Here is a 25,733-nt window from a genome sequence, read left to right on the forward strand (position 1 = left end):
TGCTTCAACATTCCCAAAAGTTAAGTTAGCTGATGACAATTTCTCATAGAACAAAACGCACAGGATCTCTTAAATCTGTGTTTACCACAGAAATAATTCTGCTAGTTGGAACAAGGAAACGTTTCCTACAACCAGTCAGCAAGTTGGAAATGTCAGCGTTTACGACTAGCACCTGAACGCGCATATGGGCCAACGTTGGACCCACAGACCAGTGATCATCACTGATTAATAAACTCATAGTCAGAAAGCTGTAATACATTCTTAAATTATTCCCCTACACCAGGGGTTCCCAGACTTTTCAACGCAAGGACCCTTTTCACACCCCCAAAAATTATACATGTGAACAAAAATATTTTCACAAATTAGTTAGTTATGAATATCTTTGATGATACTATAGGCAAAGATAATTGTCATAAATACCTGTAGCTCGCTGATTTCTCTCTCACAAATCGATTACTGCTGGCTTGCTTCTTTTATCAATTAATATAGATATTGTAGTCCTTTCCATGTCTACAGGCCTGCAAGTATTTATACGCGTACTACAATACCCACTACTCCACCTTTGACAGAACATCTGACGTAAACGCTTCTGACAGTGTAGAAACGTGTGTATTAAGTCCTTTCTGTCGTTGCGAGTACAGGTATAATTATCCTTACGCCCTTTGTTGGTATTATTGTGATGATGTACCATACTGTCCTGCATTTGTGGCCATTGTATCGGGAGACGTGTTAAATTGAGCAGCTAACTAACGCAAGTCTCTCCATTTGGTCTCCCTCCCACTGCGCTAAGCTTGCTAGTTAGCTCACGTTAACTATTCTATTCATATTAACAAAATCACGTTGTTGACATTGAGATTACAGCATTTCTTTCAAAGACTCATTTTGGAAAGAGGCTGTATTGTTATTACCCACGACATGCATTGTCAGCTGAGCTAGCTAACTAAGTGATGATGCTAGCCAGAGTTTACTAACGTTAGCTAGCTGTCAGTGGAGTTGACAGGCTGACTGTCAGACCAAGCATTTAGCTAAGTTACCTAAATTGGTTACCCAATACACAGTTATGTGACAGCATCTATGTAACCTTATCTTCCAATTGAAAACAAATCTAGTGTCTTTGTTGGTGGTGAGGGAAAATGTATTGTTTTGTTTACTCCGCTATTGATTTAATAGCGTATGTGTGAATATTTTGTTACTTTCAGATCAGAGAAAAGACTTGTGTTTGGTAGCATCTTATGGACCACAGAGTGGTAGGCAACCAATGTCTCCGCCCCGGTTCACCAGCGGCCTGCGCTCATTCTCTACTGTCAGCAAGCAGGAAGACTTCTCTGAAGAAGTATATGATCTGAAGGTAAGGCTAACCCAAAGCAATTTACATTACAGACCATATCCGACTAACCATTGTGATGGGACACTATCGCGATTTAACAATATCACAATATTATTTTATTGGTAGTCGGCTGTACCAGCACCAAAACTCTAGCATTTTTCCTGAAAAGCTTGTTATCAATATTTTTAAATAGGGAGCCAATTTGTTTTCATCACTTATGCCCATGATAAAAACTCACTTTCTCATTGCTCTCTCTTGAACATCTGCAGAAGACATTGGGTGAGAAATGGGTTTGGAACATCGAATTGCAATAAAATCACAGTATTATCACAGTATTAAAATCACAGTATTAAGCTAATTGAGGAGGATGCTTTGGGCTGTTGTGAACACAGGCTACTTGTAGTGCTTTTCACTCACTTCCCTCCTTGATATCACTTTCTTCAGCTCTCTCCCATTTACCATGCTACCTCTCTTATCCTGTTATCTTCTTTAATCCTCTCTCTCTCTCGTTTCAAAATATATTCTAATCTTTGCCTCCCCCTAATTTCTCCTCTCTCATTCTGATCGGGGGCTTGTTAAGTTGTTGGTGTGTATTGAGATACTCAACTTAGGAGGAAATTGGGCCTGGTCCTCAGACCACCACCTCTGGCCCTGTTTTCCCAGAGCTAAATCCTCCACAGTGTGAAAACTGCTGCTTGAGGGAAAAGAGGGACTAATGAGGGTCGCTGGGAGATTATCAGAGCTCCAGTTAAAATTCTTTAGTTTTAGAGGACATGGAAGTGCTGATTGTAATAAAGGCATGGTGTTAATACTGCTGCCGGCCCTCCTTGCACTGAACCCCCTGACCTGATGAGCATTAATACCCAATGCTAAAGGAAAGGCTTATTTCAAATTTGCTCGCTATGCAAGGAACTTAGCGTATACTGCTGCACTATGTCTTTGAGTTATGAAAAGGACTTAGAATTACCCTCTGCTGTGTGTGATGGAGAGGGATATGCAGAGAGAAGTCACTGTGTGCATCCAATATCAGACTATATAGTTTCATAATAATTCTGTGTAACTTTATGCCCTTGCTGTCTGTCTTATGTTAGACCAAGCGTCTGAAGAGGCAGGAGCTGTTCTCCAGAGAGGGCCTGACATGGCAGAAGATAGTCCAGTTCTTCACTCAGCACCTGGAGAAGGCAGAGCAGCAGGCTGCAGCACAGGAGCTGAAGAGCATCCTAAAGGCTGCCAAGCAGATAGGTAATCAACTCGCTGGACTGCCAGGGATGCACTTTCAGTCATACAGCACCATTCTAATGTTATCATATCTGTGAGGCTAAATAGGCAGTGTTTTCCCGAGGACTATTCGAATCAGTGGTGGCAAAGACAGTTGTTGTTTTGTAGACACCATCTGAAATGTAATTTTCTCTTTAAAAGCATTATAACCTTTAGACCAGCTTATGTTGCACGGCAGCTTTAAATAGGCTGAATCATGGGGTTGCCCATCCAATGGAGTGCCGCTACTGAATTAATATAGGGTAAACACTGATAGGTAATCAACTCATTGTCCTGGATGATATTCACTCTAAGCCAGGGTTGTCAAACTAATTTTGCCCCGGGGGCTGCATTTGGTCTTCACTGAGGTCTGGAGGGCCGCAATTAAATGTATTATATTTCCTCGCTGTCATAATGTGCATCAGTTCTCTATCGCCCCACAACGGCTTCCTGATGTGACTTATAATTAGATTAGATGCAAATCCCCCACAATTCCTCCCGAAGTTGTACAGTGGTGCAACACAGGTCCTTCTCCTACTGCTCTTATTACTATTCTGATACTGCCTGTTGGGGGATCACACACCCTATACTGCCTGTTGGGAGAACACACACCCCATACTGCCTGTTGGAGGATCACACACCCCATACTGCCTGTTGGGGGATCACACACCCCATACTGCCTGTTGGGAGATCACACACCCCATACTGCCTGTTGGGGGATCACACACCCCATACTGCCTGTTGGGAGATCACACACCCCATATTGCCTGTTGGGAGATCACACACCCCATACTGCCTGTTGGAGGATCACACACCCCATACTGCCTGTTGGGGGATCACACACCCCATACTGCCTGTTGGGGGATCACACACCCCATACTGCCTGTTGGGAGATCACACACCCCATACTGCCTGTTGGGAGATCACACACCCCATACTGCCTGTTGGGAGATCACACACCCCATACTGCCTGTTGGGGGATCACACACCCCATACTGCCTGTTGGGGGATCACACACCCCATACTGCCTGTTGGGAGATCACACACCCCATACTGCCTGTTGGGAGATCACACACTCCATACTGCCTGTTGGGGATCACACACCCCATACTGCCTGTTGGGAGATCACACACCCTATACTGCCTGTTTAGGGATCCGTCCCCTAATCCCACTGCATCCCTGATAGATATCAGTGGAGTGCAGCAGAGAGTGGACTCTCCCCGTGTGGAGCACCTCTGTAGTGTACCGGAAGAAACTGAGGCCAGACACACAAGAAGGCATCTTTGAGGCTCTCTCAATTTGTCTATCCTTGATTCCTCACGTCCCCTCTCCTCACCTCCTTCTCAATACACATTAGAGGAAAACATCCAAGGTTCCTCCCCTCTGACCTTCTCCTCCAACTAGTTTTGAGAAGGTGGCGAGGAGAATTGAGGGAAGACAAATTGAGAACAAGCCTGGGGTTCTAACAGCAGCTACATGTGTGTGTGGAGGATCAAGAGCTCAGGACAGCTAGTGGAGGCTGGCTGCCTGGGGGTGTGTCTCTGTCCAATGACTCATGCATATCAGGCCAGGGTCAGTGTCTCTGAAAGATGAGTAATATAGTGTAGAGCTTGATGCAGGTTCCTTAGCTGAGGTGTTTTAGTAGATACTACAGTACATTCTAACAATAGACACATGCAGTAGGTCACTGAAACCATGTTGTGCAGGCAGGATTTCTACTTTGAAATGCTGTCTAAGAGCTCACCAAGAGAAACATGATGTCCTACCTACCTTCTTGAAACCCTGTGAAAAAGACAATTTTGTTCTATTTATTTGCCTTCTGTTCGCCACTACTCTTTTTGTGTCCTCATCATTGAAAAGCTAAAGAGCCTTCTGCGATAATAAACACGTTTTTGGGATATTTTCTAAAGGTTCTTGACCATGCAACTTTGGTCCTTTTAATGTGCCCTTAGCCTGTCTGTCTACCTAGAGCGTAGAGAGTAAAGTAATGCTCCAGAGCCCACTGAGAATGACGATGAAAAGCACCCATCGTGCCCTGACACACACAGTGGAGAGTGAGATGCTTTTAGGCCATTTTAATTGGCTTAAATCCTTTTCATTCGTTTCTCTCTGCCTCTCTAAGTATCACCCTTTATCTCTCTCTCTCGCGCTCTCTCTCTCTCTTTTTCTCCTCTCTCTCACTCATCTCTTTTGGACAATTAGTCCTGATTCCCTTGATTAAACAGAGCTCTAAATGAGAGAGCTACGGTGGGAGGACACGTGTCTTTTAGGAAGTGCTCTTTTTCATCTTTCATTTCTCTGAGGAGCAGTGCTAGACAATGGTAGTGTTTTACTGCTTGGAACATACAGTTGGAACATACAGTTGGAGCATACAGCTGGAACATACAGTTGGAGCATACAGCTGGAACATACAGCTGGAGCATACAGCTGGAACATACAGTTGGAGCATACAGCTGGAGCATACAGCTGGAGCATACAGTTGGAGCATACAGTTGGAGCATACAGTTGGAGCATACAGCTGGAGCATACAGCTGGAGCATACAGTTGGAGCATACAGCTGGAACATACAGCTGGAGCACATAGCAGTGCAGCAAGAAATGTCACATTGCTGTAGCCAGCTAGGTATCACTAATGGTAATAGTAATGGTAGTGGGTTTTCTGATAATCACAATGATCATCATCAGTGTCAGCATATTTAGGTCACGAGGAGACAAGGGCCATCAAGCAGATCTTCCTCGGCAGCCGACGCCTCCTGTGCTGCTGTGGCCCCTCTGGGAGAGTCCCAGGTGGGGGGAGTCTAATTTGGTTTTCGGTTACAACTGAAATACTCAAATCAAATTGTAATAAAATACTATGACTATATATAGGCATACTTAAAATAAAATATGTAAAAAAGTACATTTTCTTCCTAGTATTTTATTATTCTACTATCATATTTTTCTTAGAGCATTATAAATACATAAATATTTAAATAAGTAATAATGTATGTATTTATTTATTCATGTTTTACAGGTGGCGGAGTTTTTTGTTCCCAGAGCTCCTGTCGCTCCCCTCAACGTGGCTCGGCCTTCAGACGCAACATCACCTTCTCCTATGACTGTTACACCCTGGAACCCCCAGGAGGCCCTGCCCTGGGCGGGGGGCCCTGAGGACGAGACCCCTGGTGGAGGCCTGGACTTCCAAAGCTTCCTCAACAACCATCAAGGCCTCTGGGGTAATGGGGGAGAGGCGGATGGAGGCAGGCTAAGCCCGGGAGGGGCTCAGAGCTCTGGGGATGGGACCAAACCTGAGGGGGAGGTGGAGAAGTTCCTGAACGGAGGCAACATGATCTCCTCCAGCCCTGAGGAACTGTGCACCTCCCTGTTTGAGATGCTGGCCTCCACCAAGAGTGACGACGAGCTGCAGAACGAGGTGAGCAGCCCTCTCTCACACCACCTTTACCCTTTCCACACTATTGTGCCGACCCAAACCTCAGTTATTCCTTGACCTTAGCCAGCTGGCCTCTGGGGTTTAAACCCCGGTTCAGACCACATCCACTTTGGACCTCGTCTCCACGGCAGGTCAACCTTGGCCTTTAGTGTGTCGGTGTGAGGTTGACGTGGTACATGTCTGGAGAGATCTGGAGTTTGGAGAGATCTGGAGCTCTGACCTTAACCTTGTAAGAGAGGAGGAAGACTTTACTGCACACCAGGATAAAGGCTGCGGTATGCCTGACATACACACCAGGATAAAGGCTGCGGTATGCCTGACATACGCACCAGGATAAAGGCTGCGGTATGCCTGACATACGCACCAGGATAAAGGCTGCGGTATGCCTGACATGCACACCAGGATAAAGGCTGCAGTATGCCTGACATACACACCGGGATAAAGGCTGCGGTATTGTGCAGTATGCCACACACAATAAGTGAAACAGTGTTCAGGTTCAATGTTTAATGTCTGAGATTCTCTCAGGTTTTTAGAGGGTGGAAAGACCTTGGGTTTAGTGTATGTGGAAAGGATTTGCACCGTTACCAATGAATCAAGACTAGCCAGAAGTACTGGGCAACAACAGGCAATTAAGGCAGCACTTAGTCTGTGCTGAGCCATGGTGTTATTGAGACATGTTCACTTCTTCCACAAGAAAATAACACACTTACACAGAAGGATAGATGCCAGGTTGTGACAGAGGAGAGGAAGGATGGATTGATGAGGCTCTGGGCAGAGCTCCCATCTCTCTTATACAGGTGCTTAATTTAGAGTCGTTCTCTCTCTCCCTCGCTCCCCTGCAGCCCACAAAAACACAAGGTCGCCACACACATTTAATTAATATAATTTATTAGTGGCTCTCTGTTATCCAGCATCCAGTCTAGAAGAGGTGTGTGTCTGCGTGCTTGTCTGTTAGCAGTTAAAGGTCAGGGTTAGAGTGCCCCTTAGGCCACATGCTCTGCCGGCCACATGCTGAGACCTCTGGCAATGAGATTTCATCCATAACTTTCACTTATGAATTAGACAGTGCCTCTTTCTGTCCTCTTGAGTCCCTCTCCCTCCCTTCTCTTTCCTTCTCTCCACAGCAGAGTGTAGGTTTTACTAATACCTGAGTCTACATTCTCTTCTAATGTTCTTCACGTAGCTGACATTTGGAAGCCAACTCTCCTACTGACATCTTTCGATGTGGAGTGCCCTTTGTGTGTGTGCCCTCCTCTCTGTGTGTGACTCCAAATTCAACAGCAAAGTTTAAAGACTCTGTACCATTACATGTGACAGAGGATAAACCCCCGCTTTTTATTTTATTACCTCTCATTTGTACCCCTGGAATGATGACATTTGCTGCAATAAAGGTATGTTTTAGTTTTTTGTGAAGAGAGCTGAAGCTCCATTAAAGCACCAGAATATTGAGTTATTATATTCATGACCGCTGTAAATCCTACTGTATGCAGGTGTGCTGCTTGTATTGGCAGTCTCATTCAACATTTTGTATTATAACCAGTGCTCTATGTGGACACTGATAGTTGCCTGTCTTCCTGAAAGCTTGTTGTAGCCTATGCGTTTTCCAGAACAATCTATGGTTCACAGTTCACCTAATGTCTCAGCCTCATCCAGGCTTAAAGGTAAAAAAAAATGGCTTCAGGGTGGTTAGGTCTGTGAGCTCCTTCCTTCTGAGGGGAAAATTCTCTCACTCCCAGCGGACTTCTCTGTCCTCCTCACCTTCCCTTCCAGGCTGAGAGGATCCAATGAACTTCAAGGACAGAATTCATGAGTGCCCATAAAAAATATATTTTCTCAGGGCAGCAGGGGAAAAACAGACCAACAATATCAACACAGTCCCAGGGTCATTTCACCTCCAAAAAGCACAAGGTTTTCGACACCCACCACCTCAGATTGTTCTGAAATCAATTATGTTGTAAGAAACAGAAGGTTACAGATCATTTTATGATATCCAATTGGTAGTTAGTCTTGTCCCATCGCTGAAACTCCCGTACGGACTCGGGAAAGGCGAAGGTCGAGAGTCATGCCTCCTCCGAAACACGACCCTGCCAAGCCACACTGCTTCTTGACACACTGCTCGCTTAACCCGGTAGACAGTCGCACCAATGTGTCGGCGGAGACGCCGTACAGCTGGCGACCGCAGTCAGCGTGCATGCGACCAGCCCGCCACAAGGAGTCGCTAGAGCGCGATGGGACAAGGACATCCCGGCCGGCCAAACCCTCTCCTAACTCGGACAACACTGGGCCAATAGTGCGCCGTCTCTCAGTCGCGGCCGGCTGTGACATAGCCTGGGAACAAACTCGGGTCTGTAGTGACGCCTTAGACCGCTGCGCCACTCGGGAGGCCCCCTGCAACATTATCTCTGAGAAATTAAGCTAATTGATTGCACCCAAATTCAGTAAATATAGTACATAACCTAAGACATGAGGATTCCAAAGAAATTGTCAAACCCCCCCCCCCCCCCCCCCCCCATGCCAAATCTTATCTATTTCAAATGACAGAAATGATTTCAGAACAATCAGAGATTGTGGGTGTCATTGCTTTCTGAAACGGCATGGAACGACCCTCCAGTCACTGAGAGGGAAAGGAATAAAACCAAGACCCAGCATTTAGAGAAACAGACTACCCTTCACAAAGGACCTGGCTGACCTGTCACCTGACATCATCAAAGTGCATCTGTTGTTTGGCTCCTCTACCGCGGTGGCTAGCCAAGTCTCCAGAGAGGATGTGGAAAAGCAAAAGAGCAAAGTTTCTCTTTCCATCAAACTATCCATCCATTTATCCATCTGCAGACTGAAAAGCATGAATTGAATGATCAATTTTGTTGTTTTTTAGCTTTATTTAAACAAAAAAAAAAGAAAGGGATATTTTATATATATTCAAAAATGCTCATATCTTCTAATGTCAGGTACTATGTTGGTTTTGATGTTGTCTCATTGAGTACAGTTACATGCACATAAACAATTTCCTTAATAATCATGTTTACATGGACATATCTGAAGTCAGGCTTCCTGATGGGACTTAAATAAATGCAGAAAATCGGTAATCAAAATAAACATTCTACCACAACGGCCATGTTATTTTTGTGAAGCCTGATTGAGTTTGGACGTATATAGTTTGTATGTGAAATGTATTTTTAAGATGCTTATTTTCAGTTTTTCCCAAACTCACGTCACTCGTGCATAAGAGGGAGGCTTGTGCTACCGGTGCTGGCACATGTGCAGATCAATTACACCGATGGAACACGGATTAAGCTGTTGCCCTAATAATTCCAGATTGCTCAGGAAACTAGGTGTTTTATTCAGCGTGTGCTTACTTCCATTTACTTCCAAGGTGTCGAAGGCGTTCCACAGGGATGCTGGCCCACGTTGACTCCAATGCTTCCCACAGTTGTGTCAAGTTGGCTGGATGTCCTTTGGGTGGTGGAACATTCTTGATACACACACAGGAAACTGTTGAGCGTGAAAAACCCAGCAGCGTTACAGTTCTTGACATACTCTAACTGGTGCGCCCGGCACCTACTATCAAACGCCGTTCAAAGGCACTTCAATCTTTTGTCTTGCCCATTCACTCTCTGAATGGCACACATACACAATCCATGTCTCAAGACTTAAAAATCTTGAACCTGTCTCCTCCCCTTGATGTACACTGATTTGAATTGGATTTGACATGTGACATCAATAAGGGATCATAGCTTTCAACTGGTCAGTCTATATAATGGAAAGAGCAGGTGTTCCCGACTTGTGCAGCTGTCTAAGGCACTGCATCTCAGTGCAAGAGGCGTCACTACAGTCCCTGGTTTGAATCCAGGCAGTATCACATCCGGCCGTGATTGGGAGTCTCATAGGGCGGCGCACAATTGGCCCAGCGTTGTCTGGGTTTGACTGGGGTAGGCCGTCATTGTAAATAAGAATTTGTTTTCTAAACTGACTTTCCTGGTTTAATAAAGGTTACATTTTTTTTTTTAAATAATACTTAATTTTTTTGCACCTAATGTTTTGTACACTGGGCATGTAAACATACTCATTGTGTCTGTTGCACACATCATTTCCACCCCCTATGGTTAATACTGTATGTTTCTCTCCTGTGCTAGCCAGCTCCTTGCTCAGTGATCGTTTCCCTCCCAGTCAGGTTTACTGTTGTTTTGCTGTCCCCAGCCAGCTAAGTGCCAGGTGGCTGTGTTTGGGGGGCTAAGCGGCACAGCATTATTCTGTCTCAGGCCCAGACTTACTTTGGGCATGGTAATTACCAGGTGCTCAGTCTTGGCACTGAATGCGTGTGTTTGGAGGGGAGGATGGAGGTTGAACCATAGGATGTGTTTGTTTACTGCTTTAGTGTTTTTTGGCTTAAGCACACCAGCTGATGTCTCCCCCTCTATTACTCTCTCTCTGCTCCTCTCCTTCTTGCCCTCTCTTTTTCTCTCTGCTTCGCTCTTGCTCTCTCTCTCTCTCTCGCTTTCTCTCTGTATCTCTCTCTCTCTCTATATATATCTCTGTATCTCTCTCCCTCTGTATCTCTCTCTCTCTCTCTCTCTCTGTATCTCTCTCGGTATCTCTCTCTGTGTATCTCTCTCTCTCTGTATCTCTGTATCTCTTTCAATTCAATTCAAGGGCTTTATTGGCATGGGAAACATGTGTTAACATTGCCAAAGCAAGTGAGGTAGATAATATATAAAGTGAAATAAACAATAAAAATGAACAGTAAACGTTACACATACAGAAGTTTCAAAACAGTAAAGATATTAATGTCATATTATATATATATATATATATATATATATATATATATATATATATATATATATATACACATACACATACACATACACACACACACAGTGGGGGAAAAGTATTTAGTCAGCCACCAATTGTGCAAGTTCTCCAACTTAAAAAGATGAGGCCTGTAATTTTCATCATAGGTACACTTCAACTATGACAGACAAAATGAGAAAAAAAATCCAGAAAATCACATTGTAGGATTTTTAATTAATTTATTTGCAAATTATGGTGGAAAATAAGTATTTGGTCACCTACAAACAAGCAAGATTTCTGGCTCTCACAGAACTTCTTCTTTAAAAGGCTCCTCTGTCCTCCACTCGTTACCTGTATTAATTGGACCTGTTTGAACTTGTTATCAGTATAAAAGACACCTGTCCACAACCTCAAACAGTCACACTCCAAACTCCACTATGGCCAAGACCAAAGAGCTGTCAAAGGACACCAGAAACAAAATTGTAGACCTGCACCAGGCTGGGAAGACTGAATCTGCAATAGGTAAGCAGCTTGGTTTGAAGAAATCAACTGTGGGAGCAGTTATTAGGAAATGGAAGACATATAAGACCACTGATAATCTCCCTCGATCTGGGGCTCCACGCAAGATCTCACCCCGTGGGGTCAAAATGATCACAAGAACGGTGAGCAAAAATCCCAGAACCACACAGGGGACCTAGTGAGTGACCTGCAGAGAGCTGGGACCAAAGTAACAAAGTCTACGATCAGTAATGCACTACGCCGCCAGGGACTCAAATCCTGCAGTGCCAGACGTGTCCCCCTGCTTAAGCCAGTACATGTCCAGGCCCGTCTGAAGTTGGCTAGAGAGCATTTGGATGATCCAGAAGAAGATTGGAAGAATGTCATATGGTCTGATGAAACCAAAATATAACTTTTTGGTAAAAACTCAACTTGTCGTGTTTGGAGGACAAAGAATGCTGAGTTGCATCCAAAGAACACCATACCTACTGTGAAGCATGGGGGTGGAAACATCATGCTTTGGGGATGTTTTTCTGCAAAGGGACCAGGACGACTGATCCGTGTAAAGGAAAGAATGAATGGGGCCATGTATCGTGAGATTTTGAGTGAAAACCTCCTTCCATCAGCAAGGGCATTGAAGATGAAACGTGGCTGGGTCTTTCAGCATGACAATGATCCCAAACACACCGCCCGGGCAACGAAGGAGTGGCTTCGTAAGAAGCATTTCAAGGTCCTGGAGTGGCCTAGCCAGTCTCCAGATCTCAACCCCATAGAAAATCTTTGGAGGGAGTTGAAAGTCCGTGTTGCCCAGCAACAGCCCCAAAACATCACTGCTCTAGAGGAGATCTGCATGGAGGAATGGGACAAAATCCCAGCAACAGTGTGTGAAAACCTTGTGAAGACTTACAGAAAACGTTTGACCTCTGTCATTGCCAACAAAGGGTATATAACAAAGTATTGAGATAAACTTTTGTTATTGACCAAATACTTTTTTGCAAATACATTAATTAAAAATCCTACAATGTGATTATCTGGATTTATTGTCCTCATTTTGTCTGTCATAGTTGAAGTGTACCTATGATGAATATTACAGGCCTCTCTTCTTTTTAAGTGGGAGAAGTTGCACAATTGGTGGCTGACTAAATACTTTTTTGCCCCACTGTATATATACAGTGTTACAACAATGTACAAATAGTTAAAGTACACAAGGGAAAATAAATAAGCATTAATATGGGTTGTATTTACAATGGTGTTTGTTCTTCACTGGTTGCCCTTTTCTTGTGGCAACAGGTCACAAATCTTGCTGCTGTGATGGCACACTGTGGAATTTCACCCAGTACATATGGGAGTTTATCAAAATTGGATTTGTTTTCGAATTCTTTGTGGATCTATGTAATCTGAGGGAAATATGTATCTCTATGGTCATACGTTGGACAGGAGGTTAGGAAGTGCCGCTCAGTTTCCCCCTCCTTTTGTGGGCAGTGTGCACATAGCCTGTCTTCTCTTGAGAGCCAGGTCTGTCTACAGCGGCCTTTCTCAATAGCAAGGCTATGCTCACTAAGTTTGTACATGGTCAAAGCTTTCCTTAAGTTTGGGTCAGTCACAGTGGACAGGTATTCTGCCACTGTGTACTCTCTGTTTAGGGCCAAATAGCATTCTAGTTTGCTCTGTTTTTTTGTTAATTCTTTCCAATGTGTCAAGTAATGATCTTTTTGTTTTCTCATGATTTGGTTGGGTCTAATTGTGCTGCTGTCCTGGGGATCTGTGGGGTGTGTTTGTGTTTGTGAGCAGAGCAGGTTCATCTCTCTGTAGGTGATGGCTTTGTTATGGAAGGTTTGGGAATCGCTTCCTTCTAGGTGGTTGTAGAATTCAACGTCTCTTTTCTGGATTTTGATAATTAGTGGGTATCGGCCTAATTCTGCTCTGCATGCATTATTTGGTGTTCTACGTTGTACACGGAGGATATTTTTGCAGAATTCTGCATGCAGAGTCTCAATTTGGTGTTTGTCCCATTTTGTGAAATCTTGGTTGGTGAGCGGACCCCAGACCTCACAACCGTAAAGGGCAATGGGCTCTATGACTGATTCAAGTATTTTTAGCCAGATCCTAATTGGTATGTTGAAATTGATGTTCCTTTTGATGGCATAGAATGCCCTTCTTGCCTTGTCTCTCAGATCGTTCACAGCTTTGTGGAAGTTACCTGTGGCACTGATGTTTAGGCCAAGGTATCTATAGTTGTATGTGTGCTCTAGGGCAACAGTGTCTAGATGGAATTTGTATTTGTGGTCCTGGCGACTGGACCTTTTTGGAACACCATTATTTTGGTCTTACTGAGATTTACTGTCAGGGCCCAGGTCTGACAGAATCTGTGCAGAAGATCTATGTGCTGCTGTAGGCCCTCCTTGGTTGGTGACAGAAGCACCAGATCATCAGCAAACAGTAGACATTTGACTTCGGATTCTAGTAGGGTGAGGCCGGGTGTTTTTGTTCGTTATTCTTTGTTATAGAGCCAAAAAGATTGGAGAAGTGGTTTACCCATACATCTCCATTTTGGATAGATAATTCTTTGTGTTGTTGTTTGTTTAGTGTTTTCCAATTTTCCCAGAAGTGGTTAGTCTATGGATTCTTCAATTACATTGAGCTGATTTCTGACGTGCTGTTCCTTCTTTTTCCATAGTGTATTTCTGTATTGTTTTAGTGATTCACCATAGTGAAGGCGTAGACTCAGGTTTTCCGGGTCTCTATGTTTTTGGTTGGACAGGTTTCTCAATTTCTTTCTTAGATTATTGCATTCTTCATCAAACCATTTGTCATTGTTGTTCATTTTCTTCGGTTTTCTATTTGAGATTTTTAGATTTGATAGGGAAGCTGAGAGGTCAAATATATTGTTAAGATTTTCTACTGCCAAGTTTACACCTTTACTATTCCAGTGGAACGTTTTACCCAGGAAATTGTTTAGAAGGGATTGAATTTGTTGTTGCCTACTTGTTTTTTGGTAGGTTTCCAAACTGCATTCCTTCCATCTATAGCATTTCTTAATGTTACTCATTTCCTTCGGCTTTGATGCCTCGTGATTGAGTATTGCTCTGTTCAAGTAGACTGTGATTTGCTGTGGTCTGATAGGGGTGTCAGTGGGCTGACTGTGAACGCTCTGAGAGACTCTGGGTTGAGGTCAGTGATAAAGTAGTCTACAGTACTACTGCCAAGAGATGAGCTATAGGTGTACCTACCATAGGAGTCCCCTCAAAGCCTACCATTGACTATGTACATTCACAGCGTGCGACAGAGCTGCAGGAGTTGTGACCCATTTTTGTTTGTTATGTTGTCAAAGTTATGTCTAGGGGGGCATATGTGGGAGGGAATGCTGTCACCTGCAGGCAGGTGTTTGTCCCCCTGTGTCCTGAGGGTGTCAGGTTCTTGTCCGGTTCTGACATTTATTTTGCCACAGACTAGTACATGTCCCTGGGCCTGGAAGCTGTCTTCATTAAAGTATGGGGATTCTAGTGGGGGGATATAGGTAGCACACAGGAGGACATTTTTCTCTGTTAAGATAATTTCCTTTTGAATTTCTAGCCAAATGTAAAATGTTCCTGTTTTGATTAATTTAATTGAGTGAGTTAGGTCTGCTCTATACCAAATTAGCATACCCCCTGAGTCCCTTCCCTGTTTCACACCTGGTAGTTTGGTGGATGGGACTACCAGCTCTCTTTAGCCTAGAGGGCAACCAGCGGGTCCGTCTCCTCTATACCAGGTTTTCTGCAGGATGACAATGTCTGTCTTACCGATTTCTTTGGTGAAGTCCGGGTTCCTGCTCTTTAGGCCAAAGGCAGATGACCTCAAGCCTTGGATATTCCAGGATGATATAGTGAAGGTTTTTGTTCCATAAAGTGTCCAATGTTGTTGGTCGTGGTTTAGCCTCAGGCCAGTAAGTGTGGATCTCTCTCTCTTTGTATCTCTCTCTCTTTGTATCTCTCTCTCTCTCTGTATCTCTGTATCTCTCTCTCTGTATCTCTGTATCTCTGTATCTCTCTCTCTCTCTCTCTCTCTCTCTGTTTCTGTATCTCTCTCTCTCTGTACCGCTCTCTGTATCTCCCTCTCTCTCTCTCTCTCTGTATTTTTTTCTCTGTATCTCTCTCTCTGTGTATCTCTCTCCCTTTCTGTATCTCTCTCTGTATCTCTGTATCTCTCTCTCTGTATCTCTCTATCTCTATCTCTCTCTCTCTCTGTATCTCTCTCTCTCTGTCTCTGTGTCTCTGTATATCTGTCTCTCTCTCTGTATCTCTGTCTGTCTGTCTCTCTCTCTGTATCTCTGTCTGTCTCTCTCTCTGTATCTCTGTCTCTCTCTCTCTGTATCTCTGTCTCGCTCTCTCTGTATCTCTCTCTCTGTATCTCTCTCTCTCTCTCTCTCTGCATCTCTCTCTCTCTCTGTATTTCTCTATCTCTCTCTCTCTGTATCTCTCTCTCTCCTCCAGCTATTTGAGCTGCTGGGCCCAGAGGGATTTGGGATGATCTCTGTTCTCCCCCAGCGAAGGTCTTCCATCATGAATTCTCTCCTTTCCATCCCTGCAGACAGGATCAACTACCCACCAGGTGAGTCAGACCCCACCCCCTGCACCAGAGGCATCCAGGTCATCTCCATAGAAACTAGAGATCCACCACACTCTCTGAGAGCAGCGGGGTAGAGCATTGTTGAGAAATTAAACTGTAGATAATTGGTTTGAAATTCAAAGTCTACCTACCTAGACAAATCTACTGACTCCAACATTCATCATTGAAAAAAAATGAAACGATGAAATAAATAACTATTTTGCCTGTCACTACCCCTCATTTGGAGGACAGCTTTTAATATTGGGCCTTTTTAATTTAGATGTTCAATACTTATTTACCCACAACCTTCATCAAAGTCAGGGTTTTCAAGGGAAGGAGAAGGTGTGGTCTGAAGTATAGGAGGAGGAGAGGGTGATGTATGATAGGGTCACTAAGGTCGACTCTTGGCTATGCATTTCTCAGCGGGGTCATGACCTTTAACACCTGGTCCATGTTTGGATGTTAATCATTACAACACAAACAACACAGTCCAGCTCCAACAACCCTTAAAGATCTATCTGAGGGTTTGATGTACAAATCAATATTAGACTCTGTAAATCTTTGATGGTGTCCAGTACTCTAGTACAGAGAGGTACAGTATGAAATGCAGTGTCCCTGTCTCTTTGTCATGGGTGAAGGTTGGTAAAGCTGTAGCCTACTAAGGCATACAATTACAAATACTTCCCTACTGCTATTCAAGATGGAAAATGTTAATTTTATGTACATTTCACATAACTGTGAAAACGCTATTCACCATCCTCTTTACCGAAAGGTTCAACATTCCACCATAACTTATATTCCATTCTATACCTTTTTCCTCCCTCCCTCCCTCCCTCCCTCCCTCCCTCCCTCCCTCCCTCCCTCCCTCCCTCCCTCCCTCCCTCCCTCCCACATTGTTCTCTCATTTCTTTGTTCCCATCACCTACCCCTCAGGTCTGTTTTGGAGCTGTGTATTGCTCTCGTGTTCTGCATGATTGTCAAACGGCTCAATACACTGAAAAGCTATTACCTAAAGATAGCCCATTAAGCTTAGCTCAGGTCCTTCACTATTTCTCTAGTTTTTGGGGGAGGAGGATGGGAGGTTGGGGGAGGAGGATGGGAGGTTGGGGGAGGTAATGCACCATGATCCATTTAAGTCCAAGATAGTCATCATCTCCAGCACTAGACCAGTCACTCTCCTTTTGCCCCTCTTGCCTTCCACTACTTCTCACAAATCAGAGAAAATGTAGCAAAGTAGGATTTCACTCTATAGACAAATACCTGGCTCATGCCTTGTATGGTATTACTGTCCCCACAATGACATCTGGAAGGGAACTGTGCCTCTGTCTACGTCCTTTAGTACGTTCGTCACATGCAATATCTCAGACAGCACTGGCCCAATTTTGGCGAAACTTTGGTGAATGATGCATCTTGCCATAGAGATCCGGCACATACACAATGACACTGATTGGCCCAAGGGGGGTACTGTAGTAATCTACTGAATTTCAAAAGTTTGAACAAGCATGTCTCCTGTTCCGTTTGAGCTACTGTCATGGAATGAGCTGTTATATGCATCCCCTCATGAGCAACACGTTAGGGCCATTTTGTCCTCCACCAAACCAACATTTGTACAAGCATAGCTCCTGCCCCGTTTGAGCTACAGTCAGGTTGTTTTGGACATGTTAACATCTTCTCATTAGAAACAAGTTTCCCATAATTACCTATGTAATTTGGTACTTACAAATGGAATGTCTTTCCACACAACATATGTTGGAATAATTGACACAGGGAGGAGCGCCACATCATTCGTGGGGGACAACATGTTCACTGTAGACTTGTTATTATATTGAGGGGTGGCATTATCCCTTAGCCTGGTCCTAGATCTGTTTCTACTGTCTTGCCAACTCCTATGATCAGTGTCCAGCACAAATGGATCTGGGACCAGGTTAGTACCAGAGAATACACTGCCTTGGTTGGTGCTGAAGCGTTCTCCCCTGTACTAGGATATGTGTCCTGCTGTAACTTAGCTATGCTGATCTGCTCTTTCCTCTCTATATACAGTAGCCTATGCAGTAGCCACTATTGTTTTCACTATATATTTTACCTCTTGGGGATGTCATTCGAAAACATAATGTTAACTTTCACTGCTATGCGGATGACACACAGCTGTACATTTCAATGAAACATGGTGAAGCCCCAAAATTGCCCTCACTAGAAGCATGTGTTTCAGACATAAGGAAGTGGATGGCTGCAAACGTTCTACTTTTAAACTCGGACAAAACAGAGATTCTTTTTCTAGGTCCCAAGAAACAAAGAGATCTTCTGTTGAATCTGACAATTAATCTTAATGGTTGTACAGTCGTCTCAAATAAAACTGTGAAGGACCTAGGCGTTACTCTGGACCCTGATCTCTCTTTTGACGAACATATCAAGACTGTTTCAAGGACAGCTTTTTTCCACTTACGTAACATTGCAAAAATCAGAAACTTTCTGTCCAAAAATGATGCAGAAAAATTAATCCATGCTTTTGTCACTTCTAGGATAGATAATGCTCTACTTTCCGGCTACCCGGATAAAGCACTAAATATACTTTAGTTAGTGCTAAATACGGCTGCTAGAATCCTGACTAGAACCCCAAAAATTGATCATATTATGCAGTGCTAGCCTCCCTACACTGGCTTCCTGTCAAGGCAAGGGCTGATTTCAAGGTTTTACTGCTAACCTACAAAGCATTACATGGGCTTGCTCCTACCTATCTCTCTGATTTGGTCCTGCCGTACATACCTACACGTACGCTACGGTCACAAGACTCAGGCCTCCTAATTGTCCCTAGAATTTCTAAGCAAACAGCTGGAGGCAGGGCTTTCTCCTATAGAGCTCCATTTTTATGGAACGGTCTGCCTACCCATGTCAGAGACACAAACTCGGTCTCAACCTTTAAGTCTCTACTGAAGACTCATCTCTTCAGTGGGTCATATGATTGAGTGTAGTCTGGCCCAGGAGTGTGAAGGTGAACGGAAAGGCTCTGGAGCAACGAACTGCCCTTGCTGTCTCTGCCTGGCCGGTTCCCCTCTTTCCACTGGGATTCTCTGCCTCTAACCCTATTACAGGGGCTGAGTCACTGGCTTACTGGTGCTCTTTCATGCTGTCCCTAGGAGGGGTGCGTCACTTGAGTGGGTTGAGTCACTGATGTGATCTTCCTGTCTGGGTTGGCGCCCCCCCTTGGGTTGTGCCGTGGCGGAGATCTTTGTGGGCTATACTCGGCCTTGTCTCAGGATGGTAAGTTGGTGGTTGAAGATATCCCTCTAGGGTGTGGGGGCTGTGCTTTGGCAAAGTGGGTGGGGTTATATCCTTCCTGTGCGGCCCTGTCCGGGGGTATCATCGGATGGGGCCACAGTGTCTCCTGACCCCTCCTGTCTCAGCCTCCAGTATTTATGCTGCAGTAGTTTATGTGTCGGGGGGCTAGGGTCAGTTTGTTAAATCTGGAGTACTTCTCCTGTCTCTTATCCGGTGTCCTGTGTGAATTTAAGTATGCTCTCTCTAATTCTCTCTTTCCCTCTTTCTCTCGGAGGACCTGAGCCCTAGGACCATGCCTCAGGACTACCTGGCATGATGACTTCTTGCTGTCCCCAGTCCACCTGGCTGTGCTGCTGCTCCAGTTTCAACAGTTCTGCCTGTGATTATTATTATTTGACCATGCTGGTCATTTATGAACATTTGAACATCTTGGCCATGTTCTGTTATAATCTCCACCCGGCACAGCCAGAAGAGGACTGGCCACCCCTCATAGCCTGGTTCTTCTCTTGGTTTCTTCCTAGGTTTTGGCCTTTCTAGGGAGTTTTTCCTAGCCACCGTGCTTCTACACCTGCATTGCTTGCTGTTTGTGGTTTTAGGCTGGGTTTCTGTACAGCACTTTGAGATATCAGTTGATGTACGAAGGGCTATATAAATAAATTTGATTTGATTTAGTTCAGTGAAGTATCCTCTCTCTACATTATACAGCCTTCTCTATTGCTCTCCCCCTGTAGCTTGGAGCAGAGCTGACTGGCTTAAATTAAGGCAGTTGCCCCTGTAGTTCACTGTTTCCCAGGCTTTGCCTACAGAGTACACTGACTGTTTTATATTGAAGTTACTTCCTCCATGGCCTGTAGCTGAATTCAGTCAGTGATTTCAGTCTGTATTTCCCCACAGCATGGAACTGATTCTACTGGATGTCACTGAAGCTGTTCCCTGTGTAGCACAGTGAGCCCAGTGCCTGACTGTTATGTTTCATACACTGAACCCCATGCTGAGCTAGCAGTATCACTCCTCGTCTCTCCTGCCTTCTGTCTCCTCTTTTTGGAGATGTTTTCTTCGCTTGGAGGCTAATAGTTGTTTTTTTACCCCTTAAAATGTGAACAAAGCTGCGACTAGCTGAAGATGTGATTGGGAGGATAAGGATGGATCATTTGTCATTGCTGGGGTTCCAAATCGTAGGCATCAAAGAAATATATATATATATATATACATATATATATATATATATAAGGCTGGAGTTTTAGTTTTTCCAAATGTTTCTTGAATATTTAAAAAAATATTTGTATAGCCTAAGGGATTCATGTTATCTATTTGAGTCATTCATTTCCCATTAGTTTATTCAAATACATTTACAGCAGTGGTTGTGATACTGTAAATTAACCACCTAATTTAAAGGCCCAGTTCAGTCAAAAATGAGATTATCCTGCATGTGTGAGAGAGAATACTGTGAAATTGTAAATGAGTTAATAGACCAATAAAAGTTCCAAAGCTCTCTGCCAATAACAGCTTGTTTTCAGTTTGCCCCTCGCCACTCAGACAACTCCCAGACAGTCCTAGCAAAATTCTAGCATGAGAAATTGCTCTTTGCTTTCCCCCACCATTTTCATTGAAAACAATCACAGTAAGGTACTTAATTGTTACCCAGAAATGATTTGATATTGAGCCAAAAAACGTCTGCATTGGACTTGTAGTCCTTCACACTCGTACTCATACACAGGCTGAAAATGGCAGATTTGGGCACTGTTAAATGCCAAAATTGGAACGCAGTGGCTGTACAGTAACGTATGCTATACATGACATCAGAGCTCTGGCTCTGCTTCACAGCACTGTACGGATTGTAGTGCTGAGCGATTAGTGCTTTTTGAGGTAGTTTCAGTTAGATTAATAAAAAAGAATCATGGTTTTCAGTTTTGGTTATAAAAAATCTAAATGCACTGTGCATTATGTGGGTTGAATGCTGTGACAACACATAATAAAGTTCCATGATGGTAGTGACTGTCCATTACTGCTTATCACTTATTAACCATCACTTATTCACATTTACTTTAATCAAATATTTGAGTTGTTGTGTATATTACATTTGTTTTATTCAATGACTTTATTATTTCATTCCAAGTCATCTCATCTCTATAGAGCTGCTGCCTATGCTGTCTGCCAAAAACACTATTTTACTTGTTCTTCAAAGTAAATAAGGCATACTTTAACGACTGCTGAAACTGTCACTTAGATCATGTATTTTCAGGTAGAGATACCTCGTGCAGTCGATCGTGCATTCTTCTCTCTGTTATTTAGCAGGTGTAAAAGAAAAACAGACCGGACATGTAAGCGTGCAATGGATTGTGGTCATTGTAGTTAGTTTACAGCAGAAAACTTGGTAATTTTGTAGAATATTGGCTTCCTACTACATCGCAGTTCGGGTTTGATCTGACTTATCTCTAGAAAAACTGTGCAATGTCCATATTGAGCTCACAGAAAAAACCTAAACGAAATGGAATAAAAATAATTTTACAGGCACCTGTCAATTAGTTATTTTAAAAACAAAAAATATACACCATTTTGGTTAATCGCGCGACCAGAAGTTGCCCCCATCCCTTCCAGTAATTGGCCAACTTTTGCACTTTTGTTGTCTGAGTGAGCAATATGCTGTACATTAGCATGACTCTATGTATTTTGAAAGATGAGACATTGAGAATTATAATAAATACAGCTTTGATGTTTAGGGTTAGTCTTACTGGGGTCCTACACATAACAAAAATACATTGCACACAACAGACGAACATGTAGTGTGTGTGCATCTATCAGTCACACATACATGTTAGTACAACCATTAGGTCACATGGGGGAGAGGCTTTGTGCTGTGAGGTGTTGCCTTATTTGTTTTTTGAAACCTGGTTTGCTGTTGACTTGCGCTGTATAAGATGGAAGGGAGGTCCATGCACGCATGGCTCTGTATAATATTGTACGTTTCTTAGAATTTGTTCTGGACCTGGGGACTGTGAAAAGACCCCTGGTGGCATGTCTGGTGGGGTAAGTGTGTGTGTGTCAGTGCTGTGTGTAAGTTGACTATGCAAACCTTTTGGAATTTCCAACACATCGTTTCTTATAAAAACAAGAAGTGACACAGTTTTTCCTCAACTCTTAGTCAAGAGTCATAGTATTAATATTAGCCCTCCAATTAAGAGCAAGAAGTGCCACTCTGTTCTGGGCCAGCTGCAGCTTAACTAGGTCTTTCTTTGCAGCACTTGACCATGTGACTGGACAATAATCAAGGTAAGGTCAAACTAGAGCCTGCAGGACTTGCTTTGTGGAGTGTGGTGTCAACAAAGCAGAGCATCACTTTATTAAGGATGTCATACAAGCAAGCCACTTCACATTTCCATATTATTCCATATTATAAAACTCATGTGAACGTTTATGATCACTATGTTGGATGTAGTTACAAGATGACAAGGCATCATACCCTTGCTGTTGTTCTGAACAGAATGAGCCTATGTTTGTCTATTGTGAAGATTTGTTGGGGCACACACTTGAATTACTTATTTTTTATGTGCACCAAGATTATGATTTGTTTTCCCTGAATTGAATTGTGAAAGCCTAATTGTAAGATAGTATTTTGTAACTTAGCTAGTCATGTGGGCAATAGAACAAGCTTTCACACGATGCCTTGTTTCAGACCTTTGGTCTAATATTTTCATAATCTCCAAACTGTTCCCTTTCAGTTGCTACCATGGTTATGCATATGCTCTTCATATTTCTTCTGCAAGAAACATTTCAACTTAGCACTATTCGTATAGGCCAATTCCCACGGGTTTAAAGGGTTGGACTTAATAACTCAAGAATAAATCGTTATCAGTTTGTGTGCAATTGATTAGTATGTATATTTAGTCAATCGATCTGTGTGTAATTAAGCAGTATAAATCATTAATTAGCTGTGGTTAGTTCTATGGTACCTGAGCCTAGGTGTGGTATCAAGTGCCAGGTCGTTTTGACCAGGGGCAGGTAGACACTAGAGGTCGACTGATTTATGATTTTTCAACGCGGATACCGATTTTTGGAGGACCAAAAAAAGCTTTTTTTAATTATTATTTATTTGTAATAATGACAATTACAACAATACTGAATGAACAATTATTTTAACTTAATATAATACATCAATAAAATCTATTTAGCCTCAAATAAATAATGAAAGATGTTCAATTTGGTTTAAATAATGCAAAAACAAAGTGTTGGAGAAGAAAGTAAAAGTGCATTATGTGCCATGTAAGAAAGCTAACGTTTAAGTTCCTTGCTCAGAACATGAGAACATATGAAAGCTGGTGGTTCCTTTTAACATGAGTCTTCAATATTCCCAGGTAAGATGTTTTAGGTTGTAGTTATTATAGGAATTATAGGACCATTTCTCTCTATACCATTTGTATTTGATTAACCTTTGACTATTGAATGTTCTTATAGGCACTTTAGTATTGCCAGTGTAACAGTATAGCTTCCGTCCCTCTCCTCGCCCCTACCTGGGCTCGAACCAGGAACACATTGACAACAGCCACCCTCGAAGCATCGTTACCCATCGCTCCACAAAAGCCGCGGCCCTTGCAGAGCAAGGGGAATAACCACTCCAAGTCTCAGAGCGAGTGACGTTTGAAACACTATTAGCGCGCACCCCGCTAACTAGCTAGCCATTTCACATCGGTTACACCAGCCTAATCTTGGGAGTTGATAGGCTTGAAGTCATAAACAGCACAATGCTTGAAGCACAGCAAAGGGCTGCTTGCAAAATGCACAAAAGTCCTGTTTGAATGAATGCTTACGAGCCTGCTGGTGCTTACCATCGCTCAGTCAGACTGCTCTATCAAATCATAGACTTAATTATAACATAACACACAGAAATACGAGCCTTAGGTCATTAATATGGTAGAATCTGGAAACTATCATCTCGAAAACAAGACGTTTATTCTTTCAGTGAAATATGGAACTGTTCCGTATTTTATCTAACGGGTGGCATCCATAAGTTTAAATATTCCTGTTACATTGCACAACCTTCAATGTTATGTCATAGTTACGTTAAATTCTGGCAAATTAGGCGGCCCAAACTGTTGCATATACCCTAACTCTGCTTGCAATGAACGCAAGAGAAGTGACACAATTTCACCTGGTTAATATTGCCTGCTAACCTGGATTTATTTTAGCTAAATATGCAGGTTCAACCATGTGTAGTATACTAGTGATTATGATTGATTGATTCTTTTTTATAAGATAAGTTTAATGATTTTAATGCTAGCTAGCAACTTACCTTGGCTTACTGCTTTTGCGTAACAGACAGGCTCCTCGTGGAGTGCAATGAGAGGCAGGTGGTTAGAGCGTTGGACTAGTTAACTGGAAGGTTGCAAGATTGAATCCCCGAGCTGACAAGGTAAAAATCTGTCGTTCTGCCCCTGAACAAGGCAGTTAACCCACCGTTCCTAGGCCGTCATTGTAAACAAGAATGTGTTCTTAACTGACTTGCCTGGTTAAATAAAGATTAAATAAAGGTGTATACATTTTTTTTTTGAACGGCGAAATCGGTGTCCAAAAATACCGATTTCCGATTGATATGAAAACTTGAAATCGGCTTGACTTAATCTGCCATTCCGATTAATTGGTCGACCTCTAGTAGACACACCACAATCATTTCTGACCTGATGGGACTGGATAGGTAGCCTAAATAATCACTAGCCTGTGCACCGTGGTACAAAACTGGTTGCAATGTCGTTAATGATGACGTAATCCGGTTGTGATGATGTAATTTTAACCACCATATTAGGCTATATCCACCTACCAGTATCTGTTTTCTTTGCGTTATTTTGGAACTGCCGATGTTAGGGGGCTAGGGGAAGGGCTTAGTGTTTTTCACATCAAGCTCAATTGTGTTCCATGATACTTTATCTCTGGACAATACTGCATCCTAAAGTCTTCACTTCTCTAGGTCACTTCCAGCCCCTGGAAAAATGAGCTGAGTTTGGTGAACTAAAGATTCATTTTTAATATTGAATCACTTTGATATACACTGCTCAAAAAAATAAAGGGAACACTTAAACAACACAATGGAACTCCAAGTCAATCACACTTCTGTGAAATCAATCTGTCCACTTAGGAAGCAACACTGATTGACAATACATTTCACATGCTGTTGTGCAAATGGAATAGACAACAGGTGGAAATTATAGGCAATTAGCAAGACACCCCCAATAAAGGAGTGGTTCTGCAGGGGGTGACCACAGACCACTTCTCAGTTCCTATGCTTCCTGGCTGATGTTTTGGTCACTTTTGAATGCTGGCGGTGCTTTCACTCTAGTGGTAGCATGAGACGGAGTCTACAACCCACACAAGTGGCTCAGGTAGTGCAGCTCATCCAGGATGGCGCATCAATGCGAGCTCTGGCAAGAAGGTTTGCTATGTCTGTCAGCATAGTGTCCAGAGCATGGAGGCGCTACCAGGAGACAGGCCAGTACATCAGGAGACGTGGAGGAGGCCGTAGGAGGGCAACAACCCAGCAGCAGGACCGCTACCTCCGCCTTTGTGCAAGGAGGAGCAC

General features: G+C 43.2%; 1 pseudogene; it reads left to right on the plus strand.

Moving 5' to 3' along the window:
• The first annotated feature begins 1,258 nt into the window (after nt 1-1,258).
• LOC139385148 (activating signal cointegrator 1 complex subunit 3-like) overlaps nt 1,259-25,733 on the plus strand; it is a 175,375-nt pseudogene continuing 150,900 nt past the window's right edge.

Source organism: Oncorhynchus clarkii, chromosome 3 (assembly GCF_045791955.1).
Source record: "Oncorhynchus clarkii lewisi isolate Uvic-CL-2024 chromosome 3, UVic_Ocla_1.0, whole genome shotgun sequence".
Lineage (NCBI taxonomy): Eukaryota > Metazoa > Chordata > Actinopteri > Salmoniformes > Salmonidae > Oncorhynchus > Oncorhynchus clarkii.